The following is a 17288-nucleotide window of genomic DNA, read 5'->3' as shown; positions in this document are numbered from 1 at the left end:
AGTTAGCACAGTGTGGTATTGATGTATCTAGTGTGAAGGGAATTGTGATTTTCACATTAATCAATATGATATGTGTAATGAATATACTAATAATTTAGATTTCTCAAGAGCTGTCTTTCTGGCTTGGGAGTCAGACTTACAATGAGAGCTATTGAAATGATCAACCAAACCTTTGACAGTGCTCTCACAATCACTGCATTCTTGTGCCTGTGTACCTTAAGTGAATCAAATCAAAGATTGTAGAACCTCTTCCCATCACAGAACTCTGGTCCTGTACCCCTCTAAGTAACTACCTCCAAAGACTTCAACAATATTGCTCCAGAATTGTTGTATTGTCTTCCGTTAGTGGGCTTGTCATGGGAAACCACTCAGTTCTTGGGAAATGATTGTTTGTAATCCACCTTCCCCTGTCTCTTCCCACTTGTGATTTATGTATATAATCTGTCTTCACTTCAGCAAGGTGGAATTCTGATAGGGGAAATTCCCGATTTGCAAATCTGTTCCTCATAATGAAACTAATTAATTAAATCACTACCTGATTATACTGGTACTTTGTCTCTGGCTTGCTGTTTCATCATTCTCAGATTAGAGACTGGCTCAGTAAAATCCTGTTAACACTAGGCATAAAAATTCTGAACCCAGTTATTATATTAGATAGATAAACACACACATATACACATATTTATATATATAAAATCATCTGATCTTTTTTCCTCAAAAAATTTTCACTCTAGCTGTTTACTTCTGTTTTTTATTCTAGTTATTTACTTTCAGCTCCTTATACTTCTCATAGGAGGATGAGATGCTGCTAAGGATCCAATCCTATACAGGAGCGTATAAGTAACAACACTTTTTGTAAGTAGTTGACTTTCATGCTTAAGTTTAATGGCCACACAAATGAATTTACCCCAAAGTTGCTTATTTTACTCCACTGTAACAAAAAAGTGTGATGGGGAATAATACAATGGGGAACAGAATAATAATTCCAGATTGTATCAAATGAGTTGTCTATAATAAAATATGTTTGCTCTTCCTGACACTCTCCACATAGGTGTTACTACCCCAATTAAAATAAACCTAAGTAAAACTGTATTTCTTTTTGGTGTAGCAGAAGATAGAGTCCACAAGCTTCTCTGCTTTAAGAAAAATGATTGCACTGAAGTTCTTTAATATAAAACAGAAAATGTTTCTGATTTAATCTCACTAAATAATACATTATACCTTGGTCCCACAAACTGCTGCAACATTGTCCAGTCATTCTCATAAAAAACACTCAGATACTTCAAGGACCTTATCTTATACATGCGTATGTGATTTGTACAAGAAAAATGACAAGCCCAAGTACTCATCTACTTAGTTGTTTAGGATATGAAAAGGAGTATGATTTTGGCTAACTAGCTTAGATTTTACATATCAGCATCTTATTATAATTGTTCAGATGTGTCCTAGTAGTATCCTATTAGATAAAGATTTGGTCTACTGACCACCTGTCATGATTATAGAAATTTACCATAAAAGGAAAAATAGAGATAGAGCTATAGTAAGGAAAAAAATGCTCCCTTGCTTTGATGTCAATTCTAGGTAAGAGTCAAATGGGCAAACAATTTTATTGACAGAATATCACAGCCAGGCTTAAAATATTAGACAGGTGGGAATATTTTCCATTCAAAAGGAAATATCACACTGGGGAAATTGAGTCAGGAGAGTCCTTCTTCATTACATCCCAAAAGTTGCCCTCCCAGCTTTCCCTGAGGCAGAATTCCACCTGCAGTTCACAGATGGCACTCCAATAGGGATGCTGGTGTTATGGATCATTGGCTCAATAATATTTCTTGACAGTCATATCTGGAATCAGACTCAAAATAAAATCAATTATAGTTCCATAAGATTTAACCTTAAGAATGTGTCAGCACCAATTGCTTATGTTCCTCTTTGCTGTTTCTATGGCTGATAAAACCCAAATTCTGGAAATGTAGGGCCTGATGGTTTCCAGTTGGTAATAAGAGGTAGTATGTACATATGCTTTAGTAGAGTACCTTGGTCCCAGATTAAATTAAATTATATTCAAACGCTTTCTGAACTGAATTTGTCATGGAGCCTAATTACTTCAAGAATTTCAAGCCTTCAGCCCTCATTCAGAATCATGATCAAAGAATCAGAAGGAGAGAACCCATGTCCTTCTGAGGCAGTCGATTCCATTTTTGGAAGGAACTAATTGTTAGTTTTTTCTGACATTAACCCCAATTTTTCTTCTTCCCAGCATCTATCCCATTGCTCCTAGTTCTGCCTGCTGAGGCCAAGCAGAACAAGAGGGGTAGATACCAGGACAGTGAATGGCCTTGAGGCCGTGTCCATAAGGAGGATCAGTTGTTGGAATGGGACATTTTCAGCCTGAAGAAGGGAAGACTCAGGGGAGACATGGGAGCTGTCTTCAAGTCTCTGGAGGCTTGCCATATGGAGGGAGGATTTGTCTTTGTCTGTTTGGCCCTAGAGGGCAGAACCAGGAGCAATGTGTGGAGGTGACCAAGAAGCCAATCTGATTAGGCTTGGTGTGAGGTCAAATGTCCTAACCATTAGAGCTGTCCAAAAGGGGAATGGGCTGCCTTCAGAGGTGGTGAGGTCCATCTCATTTGTGGTGGAGATTCCTTTCCTGTATGTGCAAGATTAGAGGGCTGCTGAACTTCCTTCCAGCCCTTAAGTGCTGTGATTCTGTGAAGTTGAATGACTCTTCCACAGTGCAGTTCTTCAAACACTTGATGATGGTTATCATGTCTCTAGGGGTCTTCTCTCCTGTGAACTAAACCATTAATGTTAGTAAAGTTCTCTGAAGCCAGAGAAGTGGATCATAGACCTCAACGTCATGGTGCTCTCTCAGTGTACTATTGCTGTTCTCTTTTGTCCTTTCTTAATTTAGGTTGCATACTATTGACCACTGAGAAAAAATGCTCATTTAATTACCTCATTTAATTTGACATTCAGACATCTGAGGAACTAAAGATTAGCAGTTCTTTCTATTTCTTTCTTGAGTGGCTAATAAGGAGATTAAGGAGCATTTATTGTACCAGGTTTATAAATGGATATTTTTTTCTTCAGTTTTGGCAAACAGTTACATGTCTGTCCTCACAGGGAGGCGGTCAAGTTTTTCCAGGTACTGTAACATAGGCAGCCATCCTTATATAAGTAGAGTCAGGTAGAAAAATGCTCATTAAAGTCCCTAGAAATAACATTGTTCTCAAAAGGTTCAGCAATATTTGTGCTAGGGAGTGGATGAAGAAAGAGATTAACAATGTTGTCGTTAGGCTCCACATCCTTCCTACAGCTCTGTCAACCTTCCCAGGAAAACTCTGAGAGGGAAGCAGGACACTGTGGAATGCCTCCTTACAGTTGTTTCTTTATGAGGAAACCAAACTCCTGACTAGTCCTACCCCATGCTGACCATTTTCCTGAATCAACTTTATTAACTTTACTTAAGTCACAGGATTATAGAGAAAGTAAATGAGAGAAATTTAACTGACCTAAACAGACATTTCAAAGTATTAGTTAAGGATCTGATCATTTAAGAGCCTCATTAAGGCAATATTGATTCACATTGATCTACTCATCAAACAGTAACTTTTCAGAGAAAGAAAATCTTTAAGGATTGACATAAAAATCCTTGTGCTGTCAGTGTGGGGTTATGGAAAGAGAATTTGGAATCTGAATCCCACTTGTGCCACTGACTAGTTGTGTGACCTTGTGAAAATCATTTAACCTTTAATAATAATAGCTAGTATTTATATAGCACTTTAAAGTTTGCCAAGCATCTTACCTATGTAATCTCATTTGATCCTCACAATGACCCTATGAGGTAGTTGCTATTATTATCCCCATGTTACAGGTGAGGAAATGTTAAGTGGCACAGAGATGTTAGGTGACTTGTCCCCAGGGTCACACAGCTAAAGGTCTGAGTCAGAATTTGAACTCAGGTCTTCCTGACTTCAACTCCAACACTCTATGTACTGTACCACCTGTGCCTGAGTCTCAGGAATCTTCATTCATCAAATGAAGGGGGGGGTGACTGAATTCCCATCCAGCTCTAAAAATTCCCTGACATTCTCATTTGCTTTCTTGCTTCTTCAGTATTTTATGTAGAAGAGATGAAAGAAAATCACTGACATTCAATATGTAAGTTCCAAGGCTGTTCCACTTATCTGTGTTTCATTCTGAACTTCCTTCTATTCTGGGCACTTTTGTTTTTGTTTTTTTGGTGAGGCAATTAGGGTTGTGACTTGCCCAGAGTCACACAGCTAGTAAGTATTATGTGTCTGAGGCCAGATTTGAACTCAGGTCCTCCTGACTCCAGGGCTGGTGCTCTATCCACTGCGCCACCTAGCTGCCCCTATTCTGGGCACTTTAAAAAAAAATGCTTCACTGATGTTCTTATTTATTTATTTATTTTTGCACTACCATCATTTAACTTTATCTCTTCTCCCACTCACAAATTTACAAAACAAAACCAAAAACAAAACAACCCTCCTTTGCAACCAAACAAAACAAACTGCTGCATTGGCTATGTTTGAAAATGTATGTCTTATTCTTCACTAGAGGCAAGATTTGAATCTAGGTATTTCTAACTCCAGGCTCAACAATCTATCCACTACTTAAAAATGCCTCCCATTATAAATATAGCAATATCACATCCTGGTAATAATTCAAGAATCTTTTGCTTCTGTTGTATTTTTTTCCAGATTATGCTCTCTATGTTCTCTGGTCAGGACAACACAGAGTTTCGGGGTACATGAAATGTCTTTCATATTCAGTTCCAGCATTTGTTCTGAATGGACTCCTTGTCTCTCAATTGCATCCATTTTGAAATCAAGATTAATTACCTGCTCAGTGAGTTTTGTCTACCCTAGAAGCTGGAGTTTTTGTTTTGATTGTGCCCTGTCATTCTTTTCATCAGTTTTCTCTAAATGCTCCAGGGATGAGGCCAGAGGTGGCTCTAGTGACAGGGAGAAATATGGGGTGGAGATCTGCCTTTGACCTCTTTTTCATTTTCATTTTTTGCCCTTCTTTTTCAGGGATTTCCCTTCTCAAGAAAGGAGCCCTTGGTTGTGGGGCAAGTTGGGCAAAACTGTCACCAGCTCAGAGGTAAGAGAGAGTGTCTTATAGCAAACACGCTGACAAGAAGAACACAGTTTCTTTTATTGATTTATTTATTTATTTTTTAAGAAATGACTTACACAGGGTCACACAGCTAGCAAGTGTCTGAGGCCAGATTTGAACTCAGGTTGTCCTGATTCTAGGGCAGGTTGCTCTACTCACTGGGTCACCTAACTGCCACAAGGACATGATTTCCAGTTGTGGTACCTGTCAGTGGCTTGGGGGCACCTTGGCCTTTGGAAAGTCAACTGGGCTTTAGTAAGCTTCTTTACTGCGTGCACCTAGGACCTCGTCCTTTTGGTGACCTTGATTCAAGCAGGTGACATAGCAGTCTACTAAATCTACAAGACTCTCCCATAATCATTCAGTCAGTTAATAAGAAATTATTTCTGTGTCCAAGGTACTATGGTAAGGTCTGGGGATAGAAGGGCAAAAAACACAATCCATTCTCCCTTGGAAGTCAATCTAAGTGGGGGAGGCACAATATACAAATAACTAGGGTATGAGGGGTTGAGTCACTTAATTTTTCTTGGCCTCAGTTTCTTATCTGTAAAATGATGGGGTTGGACTAGCTGGCCTCTTTGGTCTCTTTGAACTCTAAATGGATGATCCTATGATCTGTGTGTGGCCTTAGGTAAATCATCTAGACTCCCTGGGCCCCAGTCTCCTTATTTTCAAAATGAAGAGGTTGAGGTCTCTCCTACCTCTGTATTGCTGTTGCTAAAATCTTTCCTACCCTAGAGGAACTTATCAGTTGATCAACATGTATTTATTCAATCAGTCAATTAATAATCAATCAAAAGTCTTTATCAAATGCCTACCTTGTGCTGGGCCCATAAGTACAAAGATTAAAGTAATCTCTACTATTGATGAGCTAAGATTCTAATAGGGAAAACCAGTGCATATAAAAGTCATATACAGCATAAATGTAAAGTTAATACAAACTTTATCTGTGCCATTGGTTTTATATCTATATCTGTATGAAGGGTTTTTAACTTTTTTTGTTTCACGGATCTCATTGGCACTCTGGTGAACCCAATAGACTACTTCTCAGAATAATGTTTTTATATGCAATACACGTAGAATTACAAAATAAAACTAATTACATTGAAATTGTAGTCATTAGGTCATTTTCAATTGTGTCCAAATATTCATGACCTCCATTTGGAGTTTTCTTGCCTAAGATACTGGAGTGGTTTGCCATTTCCTTCTCCAGTTGATTTTACAGATGAGGAAAGTGAGGCAAACAGGGATAAGAGGCTTGTCCAGGGTCACACAGCTAGTAAGTGTTTGAAACCTGATTTCAACTCTGAAAGATAAGTCTTCCTGACTTCAGGTCCAGCACTCTATCCACTGTACCACCTAGTTGCCCCATATATTGAAATTGTTATAAAAATTTCTTTAAAAAATAATTTCAGGGACTTGTGATTAAGAACTTCTAATTGATAGCTATTTGTATACAGAAAGTAATTAAATGCAAGGGAGTTTGAGGAGTCAGTAGGAGTCGGGGGGTAGAGGTGGAGGAGGAGGACCAGCAAGGGTTTCCTGCAGAAGATGAACCTGAATTGCATTTTATTTTTTTCCACGTAATAGTATTTTATTTTTCCCAATTCCATGTAAAGATAGTTTTCAACATTCTCTTTTATAAGATTTTGAGTTCCAAATTATTTTCTCCCTTCCTCTCTCTCTTACCCCCTCCCCAAGAAGGCAAGCAATCTGATATAGGCTCTACTTGGGTTCTACATATACAATCATATTACACATTTCTACATTATTCGTGTTATTAAAGAAGAATAAGAAAAAAAGAGGAGAACCACAAGAAAGAAAAAAAAGGGAAAATAGTATGCTTTGATCTGGATTCAGACTCCATAGTTCTTTCTCTGGATGTGGATAGCATTTTTCCATCATGAGTCTTTTGGAATTGTCCTAGATCATTGTATTGCTGAGAAGAGCTAAGACTATCAGTGTTGCTCATCACACAATGTTGCTGTTACTGTGTACAATGTTCTCTTGGTTCGGCTCACTTCACTCAGCATCAGTACGTTTCTATCCAGGTTTTTCTGAAGTCTGCCTGCTCATCATTTTTTATGGCACAATAGTATTCCATTACACTCATGTATCACAACTTGTTCAGCCATTCCCTTATTGATGGACATCCCCTCAATTTCCAATTCTTTGCCACCACAAAAAGAGCTGCTATAAATATTTTTTGTACATGTGTGTCCTTTGCCTTTTTTTATGATGTCTTTGGGATACAGCCCTAGAAGTGGTATTGCTGAATCAAAGGGTATGCACAGTATTACAGCCCTTTGGGCACAGCTGAACTGCATTTTAAAGTAAGAGAGGGACTGGCAGGTAAGGAGGGAGCGCATTCCAAGCATGGGGAACTGGCAGTGCAAAGGCACAATGAGGGATAACGGAGTCTTTCCAATGACCTAGCTGGTTCTCCCCAACATCTTGACTAATCAATACCTGATGGGAAACATTTTTACCAGGAAGTACTCAGCCCCAGGACCACAGCAGCAGCGGGCCACTTAAGGGGTCTAGGCTGCCCTCTGGCTGCAGGTTAGTTGGTTCGCGTGTCTGCTACAAACTGCTTTGCTAGCAAGCTCCCTGGTCAACCGCCAGAGAGTACGGAGCACCTCACAACCGGCATTAAGGCCAGTTTTAAACCTCCCTAAAGTCTTCAGCATGGGCTTCACTGCACGCAAAGATTGCGAGGTCTAGGACAACCAAGAAGCCCCTCGCCAGCCGCCCCTCCCTCCACCTGTTACACAGCGGAGCCCAAGTCCCGCCCCTTTCTGGCCCCAGCCAACCGGCAGGCCCCGGGGGCGGACCACGTGCCGAGCGGGAGGCTCGATGGGGGCGGGGCGGCCACAGCTCGAGGGCAGGGGGCGGGGAGCCGGGGCAGCCTCCTCAGTCGGTTGTGGAGGCGGCGGGAACGGCCACTGCTGCTCAGCTGGAACCTGCTCAGGGAGAGCGGACTCGCCTCCGTGGGCGGTGGGCTACGGGACACATCCACGACCCCGGAGGACCTCGGTGTTCGCCTTGCGAACCCGCCGCTCCACCGGTGAGTGTAGCCGGGTCGGCCTTCCCCAGCCGCGGCCGTGGGGGAGGTGGAGGCGCGCAGGGAGCGGGCCCCATCCAGCCCCTTCCCCTCAGCTCCCATCCCCCAGGCTCGGGGTCCCTGGCAGAGCGAGGGTGGTGGCCCCGGGGTGAGCTATGAGGGCCTCCGCGGAGTCCTCGGGGAGCTCGTCCTCGGCTCGGCCCCCTGCGGAGCTTCCCGGGACGGGCCGGGGCAGTCGGTGCGGGACCAGGTGGCCGTGGAGGCGACATCGGCCGCCGCTCCGGGCACAGCCGGCCGCCCTCTCCTCCCTCAGCCTCAACCTTCTGGGCCCGAGGCTGGGCGATCCCCCCACCCCGGGCGTCCCCGGGACCCTCGGCCGGGAGTGTCTCCTGCCCGCCGCTGCTCCGGCTCTCTCTGGTTCGGAAGGAGAAGTCGGGGCCCCAGCGCCCGCTGCGGGGCTTGGGGGGTTGGGGAGGGACTGGGTGGCTCTGGCAGGACTCCGTCGGGCAAACCCATCGGATGACCGTGGAGCCTCGTGCACCCCTGCTTATCTTTCCTCGCCCGTTTCGTTTCCTGGATGTGGAAGTGACCTGGAACCCCTGCCCCAGCCCCGGGGGCCGCCTGTTACCTGTCCAGTCCGGGGCGGGAGCGGCGTCTGCAGCACTCCCTTTCCTTCATCCCTTTCTCTCCCTTCTCCCTCCTTCCCTCCCCTTTCTCTCCTTTCCTTACTTTTTCCTTTCTCTCCTTCCCTCCCTTTTCCTTTTTCCCCTCCTTCCTCTCTTCCTTCCCCCTCACCTCCCTTTCTGCCCATCCTTCCCCTTCTCCTTGCTTATCCCCTTCCTTTCCTCCCTTCTTCCTTTCTTCCGCTTCCCCTTCTTCTTTTCTTCTTTCCCTTTTCCCTCTCTTCCTTCCCTCCTTCCTTCCTTCTTTACCTCCTTCTCCCTTACACCTTCCTTCCTACTTTCCTTTCCTCTTTCTTGCCTATCTCTCTCCCTCCCTTCTCCTTTCTTTCCTTTCTCTCCCCCCTCCTTTCCCCCTCCTTCCCTGTCCCCCCCTTCCCCCCCCCCCCCCCCCCCCCCGAGCCCCCCCCTCCCCCGGCCCTCCTGTTTCTGTTTCCTGAAGCCCCCTTGCTGCCCTCCTAGCTCCTTCCTGGGCTGCAGAATGAGCTCTATCGCAGCTTGGCCGCGGCTCTGAGGGAGGCGGGAGCCCCTGGCCACCCACCCACCGGCCTGCTTGTTAGAAATTGGAGAGATTCCAAATTAGCGGGAGCCGTGGGCGGGTCCCAGAGGCTTCCTCCCGGGAAAAACGTGAGCAGCTCCCACCGCCCTGCCGGGAGTGGTGGGTGGTGGGGTACGGGAGAGCCCAACTCTGCTTTGAAAATCGTTTTCGAAGAGCCGGTTTGGTCATGGTGAACTGAAGGGTCACTTTGGCGTGCTCCCTACCCTGGACCTAAACGTTTTGGGGCAGTGCATTTTGGATTGTTTTATGTTTGGGAGGAAGTAGGGTGAGAAAGACAGCTAGAGATGGGCCTCCCCCCAAAAAGACTTTTAAGACTATCTTGCGTATCTCGTGTAGTAAGAATCCCCTACGTCGTCGCAAAGGTGTGCTGAAAGAGCAGATTTCTGAAATGACAGGCAAATTGTTTTCCTTGTTTTTCCTGAGGAAGAAATATTGAGGTGGGAGTGTGAAGATGTCGATATTGGGCCATGTTACAACTTCGGTTGAATAGTGCATTTCTTAAATTGGAAATAATTCCATCCTAAAGTACCCGGGGTTAGGTGGTTTTTTTTTTTTTGTTGGTTTTTTTTGGTGGGGAGGGGAGGGTAGAAATAGTGGTGACCCAAGCCATACATAGCTAGACAGCTGTAGGAAAGGATCAGAGCTGAAAAGGACTTGAGACTGTCTGTTTAGTTTTACTGGGGGTGAAGGTGGGGCACTGAGGAGTTTAAGTGATTTACATAAAATCTTATCATACTCTTGGTATCAAAATCAGGATTTGGATCATTGGATCATAGAACCTAGTGTAGTTTCCAGAGCACTGGATTTGGAGAGTGCGGGCCTAGGTTCAAACCTTGGCTTTCTGTGACTACTGTCTGTTTGAGTGACCTTTGTTGAGTCAGTCTCCCCTGGCCCCACCTTAGTTTTCTCCTCTGAGAAAGTGAGTAGGCTGCGCTGAAGTCTCTTCTAGCTCAAAATCCTACAATTGCAATTCTGTAATAAAGCATTTTTGCATCTGTACTACATTTTTGATATCTGCATTCAATCAATCGACAAACATTCAGGAAGCACTTACTTCTGTGCCCAGGCACTTTGCTAAACTGGGGGTACCAAGAAAGGCAAAAAGAGTCTCAGCCCTCTAGGAGCATGCATTCTAATGAGGGAGACAGCATGTAAATAGAGAAATGTTTGATTTAGAAGTCAAAGCATTACAGAAAAGGCAGTAGTAATATTTTGGTTAGCTATAGGGATAGGGGGTGAAAAGGGTTCCATTCAAATTTAGGGAGAGTTGCACAAATGTTTTTTGTTAAGTTGTCTGTACAGTTCAAGCTCTGAAAGTGCTGGCTACCATTTCTGTATTTTTTAAATATAATTTTATGTAATTTGTATAATTTACAAATACTTTGAAGTGATAGAAGAGTTAGAATAAAATTATGTACCAGTTTAACATGGAAATATTTTTATAATTGTAATTTCCTGTGGAAACTCAATTTTCAGTTAAGAAACTATGCCTGTATGAATATTCATATAGGAAAGTATATCAAGTGCCAAGTTTTTCAGTCTCCATCTTAGTTTGCTGTTAAGGCCAGGTACCAGGAGAAAGCTGGACTGAATACCATATCTGACATTAGTAACTGTGACCCCAGGGCAGTAAGTCCTGCTATGTACCAGGCATTATCCTAAATCCAGGGAATAGAAAGAGAAAAGTGAAATTGTCCTTGCCCTGGAGGAGATTCTGTTCTAATGGGGGAGACAACCTATACATGTATGAGTATTTACAGGATGTGGACAGAATGAATCCAAGGTAGATTAGGGAAGGAGGGCACCACCATTGAGGGCATTAGGAAAGACCTCACGTAGAAGGTAGCATTTCAGCAGAGCTTTGAAAGATAGCAGTGCTTCCAAGAGGTGGAGGTTAGGAGGGAGAATATTTCAGGCCTGGGGAACCACCAGGGCAACAGCACCAGAAATGAAGGGCTGTTTGAACAACAATCAGAAGGCCTGCTTGGCTTGGAGTAGAGGAGTGACATGGTTAGACCTGAGCTTTAGGAAAAGCACTTTGGTGGCTGTGTGGAAGATGGATGAGAGACTTGAGGCAGGAAGACCAAAGAGGAGGTGAGAGGTGATGAGAACTTGACCTAGAGTGGTGAGAAGGGGAGGTTAGGCCATAGAGATGTGATAGGAACAAGATTTGGCAACTGATGGAATTACATAGGGTGAAGGAAAGAGGATTAGGTCCAATTCCCTTTTCAGTTTGGGCTCTATGTTGGATTATCTACATCAGAGTGGGAAATAGCTTTCATGAGCATACCTCTCCCACTTTTATTCCTTGCCCAATGTTTATTGTCCAGGAACCTTTAAATAGGGTTATTTTCTTTTGAGGAACTTTCAGTGATTTTGATGAATGAATGGTAAAACTTTCTTACTTGGAGCTGTGCTAAATGCTGGAGATAAAGATACAGACAAACCAGAAGGTCTTGCACTCAAGGAGTTTACCTTCCAATGGAGGGAAGCCATCCCCTAAAGAGAGCCTGAAAACTGAGAGTGGTGTTTGAGTATTCCTAGTTTAGAAGTGACCAGCAAGTGGCTGAACTGGTGTAGAGCCCAGCATCACAGCTCTAGAATACAAGGCTCTGAAAGGAGAATGAGGATGATGGCCAGTGCTACAATGGCCTTGATTCAGGTAGAGATCACTAGAAAGATGTTGTACACAAAAGAAGAGTTTGCATAGAGAGTCATTGTTATTATTGTGCTCTCAATTGCCTTTTTTGGATATTAATAAGGCATGAGATTTTTCCCATGTTTTTGGTATCTTTTTCAGACTCCTTGTATATATCAGTCCCTTACCACCCTCAAACTTGAGTCCTCTAGCATGAATCTCTTGTCTATTTACTGGTCCAACTCTGATTGCTTTTCTCATCTTTGTTCACTTTAGGGGCATGTCTGTCTCCCAGTAAGCATATCCCAGATCGTCATCCTAGTGTCTAAGTGTGGGAGTTAACATTGATTTTGATGGAGAAACCTATTTTATTGATTTTAACCAATTTAGACAAATTTTATTGGAACAAATTTGCATGATTTTTATTTTAGAGTACAGATCCCAAATAAAGACTCCTTATTTTGGAAGGATGAAATCTAAAGGGAGGAATGTGATATATTTATCATTCGAACAATATAGGATGAACAAGGATACAATCGCCAATTTAGGCAATAGTAGATTTAAGGGCATAGTTCAGCTTGAAACAGGGTAAGCTTTAAGACAAAAGAGACACATTTTACTGTAGATAAACTTAGAGAACTTTCTACCCCACAAAGTTGTATAGGCTCAAGATAAAAATGTTCAAGAGCAATTTAAACAAATTGAGTACTTACAGATAGATATTATGGAAAAATAGGGTTACTTTAAAGGTCATCATTGAGGCTTGAGATGATGCCCTGAAGAGCAACCATGCCTTCTCCCAAAATTTTTTCTTATTCTTAGAAATAAAGTAATGGGAACTTAGTAGCATTTATTATGATACCATGTACTCAATAATTGTTGTCGTCTTCTTTTTTTGATGAGGGGAATTAGGGTTAAGTGACTTGCCCAGAGTCACACAGTTAGGAAGTATTATTTGTCTGAGGCCAGATTTGAATTCAGGTCCCCCTGACTCCAGGGCTGGTGCTCTATCCACTGAGCAACCTAGTTGCCCCCTGTCTTCTTTTTTCTTAAAGGATTTTTGTTTTCTGTTACAGACCTTTACTAGATAGATTTCAGAAGCACCGCAACAGTTGGGATGTTGCAGCAGAATGATGGAAACAACAAGCATTGTTTATCATTTGCCTGATTCTCTCTATGAAATCTTTTTGCTCTTCCTAATTCTGGAAACTGGGGAAATGGTGCACTGCACCAAGAGCAACTCTTTGAGCAGCACAAATTCCAACCCAAATTGGTGTAACAGCCCCATTATTGATCTGGAATACATCAAGCAGTTGGTCAATGATGTCAGGAGGCTCTGTTTGAAAGAAGCTATCCTCTCAGAAGGTGTGTACCAGCTATTTTGTCTTAGAAGCATCCAGGGATAGAAAACCAAATCTGTGTAACTAGTTTTGCTTATGTGTATCTAGCACTGTTAGTAACAGAATTTCCCTTCTGTTATTCTGACTCTGGTTTATTACTTTTTTTTAAACATAATCAGTGTTTATGTGAAGTGGTCGATGTGACTTTTGGATACTTTGCTTCCTCACTCAAACACAGTGCCTGTTTGGGATAGAGAGTGTTTGAGGCGTTTATAGTTTAACATTTCGAAGTTAATTTTAACTCAATTCATTGGTTTTTAATAGACTAGTGGCTTTACCTTTCAAAAGCACATTGTTTACATTTTAGCCTAGATTTAGTTTCCCTTAGTGTTAAATATTGTCCAGGATAATCAGATTTGATTTACTTTCTTCTTCCATAGGTTTCAGTCTTCAGTACACAGAAGGATAGGACTCTTTAAGATTTATCCCAGGAAGTTTGTCTTGGGAGAAAATTAATATTTTCCTCTGTTAAGGATTTTGCAGGTTAAATATATTCCTATAAGCAGTCAGCCAGCATTTATCAGGTCCCTAAAATGTGCTAGTCACTGCTATGCAGTAGAAATACAAAGATAAAAATAAAACCATTGCAGCTCTCCAAGGGCTTACTCTTTATTGGCAAAGGCACATAACATAAAAAGGTTAAAAATATAGATAACATAATTTTGTTTTTTGTTTTTGTGAGGCAGTTGGAGTTAAGTAACTTGCCCAGTGTCACACAGCTGGTAATTTCAAGTGTCTGAGGCTGGATTTGAAGTCACGTCCTCCTGACACCAGGGCTCTTGCCCTATCCACTAAGCTACTTGCTGCCCCATAGATAACATAATTTTCAAGAAACGGCACTGCCAACTGGGGAATCAGAAAAAGCTTCAAGCAGAACCTGTTGTTTAGCAGAGCATTGAAAGAAACAAGAGGTTTTAAAAGCCTGAGATGAGGAGGGTGCGCTTTCCAGGCATGGGGAGAGCCAGTTGAAAGGCATGGGGATGGAATGTTGTGTGTGAGGAACGCAGGAAGGCCAATTTGACTGGATTGTAGAGTGCAGTCGGGAGTCTGGAAGGAAAGGCAGGAGCCACCAGCATTTCCATCTCCTCCTACAGGCAATAGGGAGCCCCTGAAGTCAGAGAATAGAGGAGTGACATGGTCAGAGGTGTGCTTTAAGAAAACCACCTCAGCAGCTGTGTAGAAGATGGATTAGAGTGAAAAAAGACTTGAGGAAGGAGGCCATTTAGAAAGCCCTTAGGACAGACCAGGTGAGAGATATTGAGGATCTGAATTAGGGAGGTGGGCATGAGAGGAGATAGAAGAGGATGGCTATGAGAGATTATGGGATGAGAATGGACAAGATTTGGCAAATGATTGGATATGTGGGATGAGCAGAATAAGGAGTCAAGGACAGTGCCCAGTTTGGGACCACTTTGTGACTCTAAGAATGATGGTAGCCTCAGCAGAAAGAAGGTTGGTTTTGTGTGGAAACATAATGTGATAGAGTGGATAGGTTATAATGTGATATAGTGGACTTGAATTCAGGAGAACTTGAGTTCAGCTCCAACCTCATATTCTTACTTCCTATGTGACCCTGAGCATGCCACTTACCTTCCATAGAATAGTTTCTTCATCTGTAAAATGAGGTTAAAATAATTTAAATTTATGATCCTGTGTTTCTTTGAATTCTATTTTGTGCCTTTTGAATCTGAGATTTCGACGGGACATCTAGTTTAGAGTGATTTAACAGATGAGGAAACTGAGGCAAACAAGGTTAAGTGACTTGTTCAGGGTCACACAGCTAGGAAGTGGTTTAGGTTTGTTTTGAACTCAGGTCCTCCTGACTCTAGGCCTGGGACTCTTTGTGGTGTACCACCTAGCTGCCCAGTTATCTACACAGAGATGATAATTGAACCCTTAAGAATTAATCAAGTCAACAAGCGAAAGATTGTAAAGAGAGAATAGATGGCCCTGAAGAGGGCCATGGAGTCACAGCCACACTTAGGGGTCATAAGGTGGGCCATTGAATCATTGTTGGTGACTGTGAAGGTACATTCAGAGAGGTAGGAGAATAACCAGGGCAGGGCAGTGTCACTAAAATCAGGAGGAAAGGGTGGTCACCAGCCTCTGATGCCACAGAAGAGTCAGTAAGGATGAAAATGGAGGAAAGGCGGTCAGATGTGACAGTTAAGGCTGGATCTCTAGCTGATAAATTACTCTTAGATTCTTTATTGGGTGATAAATCTGGGGGAGATGAGCGTCAGGGGAGGAAGCCTTGCTGAGTGATGGGGGCAAAGGGAGAACCTTGAAGGCACAAGAAGTGTTCCTCCGTCCATACCTATTGTGCCATGGAATTAGGACAAGGGTGGCCATGGATGCCATTTTTACGAGAGAAGCAGAATCTCTGAGAGTGCTGGAAAGAGGAAGGGGGAGAGATGGAGGAAATGGGACTTATCACCTTTGTTTCATTTTATGTGTAGATAGTTTTTGTTGTTGTTTTGTCCTACATTCTCAAGAGGACCATGACATCAGGGAGATGATGCCATGACATGCAAGTAAATTGGATTTAAGTAAGGGAGGGCTGTGCAGAGTCACTAGACTCACTTTCAGTGAAACATTTGGTTGTAGTTTATCAACATATAAAGTATTAGCTATTCCTGTTACTTTTGGCTATTAAGGGCTGAGTATTATTTTTAATGCTTCTCCAAGGAAAACATGAAATGTGTACCTTTGAGGAATATTTCTCTTGGTAAAAACTGTGAATTAGTTTCAGGGCCTTGGGATTCAGGACATCTTGTGATGAGATCCTATTGGGCTTTTACTTGATAGGGCATTTCTTTTAATACAATATGTATTTTATAGTGAGAGTAGACAACATCACCTTCTGAGTGGTGAGAAATTTTTTTAAAATGCGTATTAGGTTTTAGCTTTGATACTGGTTTTTTATTTATGATGTCCTTCTGAACCTTCCCTATCTCGTAGTATTATTGTGAACATCAAATGAGATGATAACTAAAGTGCTTTGAAAATTAAAAGTAATAGGTAAATATCAGGTGGTGTATTTGATTTCCAGCCCCATCAACCTAGCATGTATACCTTTTGATTTTGGGGACATCATGTAATAATCTGTGGGTTTCAGCTAATAGTAAAGTGGCTATCTCAGAATTGGGGCCAAAAAACAGTCATGAAAGGGCAGTAATGTTTTGTTCTGTCAGGGAGTCTCTGAGAGCAGTGGAGTGTCTGTCTCCTTATGTTTTATCCTTTTTCTCCACCCATTACAGAAAGGCTGGCTCATTTTCACAGTGCTAGTTACTTTTCCATTTTGTTTGAAATGTTTTAATCATTTAGCATAGAGATGAGCAAGTAGTTATCAATTTGAAAAATCCCGAAATACTCATGATGAAAAACGCTATCTACCTCCAGAGAAAGAACTGATGACATCTGAATACAGACTGAAGCATGCTGTTTTTCTCTTTCTTTTTCTTTCTTTTTTTGTTTTATTCAAGTTTTCTTCCACAAAATGACTGATATGGAAATGTTTCACATGATTGCGTATACATATACATTCATATATATAGTCACACATCTATATACAAAAAATAGACATGCACATATCCTTTGTCAGATTGCTTACCATTTCAGGCAGGGTAGAGGGGAGGGAAAGAGGGATAGAATTTGAAACTGAAAGCTTAAAAAAACCCAAAACAATGAATGTTTAAAATTCTTTTTCCATGTAATTGTGGGGAAATGAAACAGTATTTAAAAAAACCAAAAATATTGCTTGTAGAGTCATATTTCTTCATTAACTGACTTCATATTTGAT

The 17288-nt window shown here is 42.2% G+C and overlaps 1 protein-coding gene across 6 annotated transcripts in view; it reads left to right on the top strand.

Annotated features, from left to right (window-relative positions):
* Positions 1 to 17288, top strand: part of LOC114031664 (rho GTPase-activating protein 29-like) — a 125401-nt gene that overhangs the window by 40579 nt on the left and 67534 nt on the right. For 2 of the 6 annotated variants that reach the window (XM_027846812.1, XM_027846810.1), the window contains exons 4-6: positions 761 to 855; positions 4728 to 4875; positions 5061 to 5130. The gene's annotated coding sequence lies outside the window, so the exon portion shown is untranslated. Of the gene's footprint in view, positions 1 to 760; positions 856 to 4727; positions 4876 to 5060; positions 5131 to 8074; positions 8213 to 13430; positions 13452 to 17288 lie in introns of those variants that run through there. The other 4 variants (XM_027846813.1, XM_027846814.1, XM_027846815.1 and 1 more) reach the window with 4 other exon arrangements.

This window comes from Vombatus ursinus, unplaced genomic scaffold, assembly GCF_900497805.2.
Source record: "Vombatus ursinus unplaced genomic scaffold, bare-nosed wombat genome assembly UNPS02015205.1, whole genome shotgun sequence".
Lineage (NCBI taxonomy): Eukaryota > Metazoa > Chordata > Mammalia > Diprotodontia > Vombatidae > Vombatus > Vombatus ursinus.
This window is presented reverse-complemented; position numbering and strand designations above follow the sequence as displayed.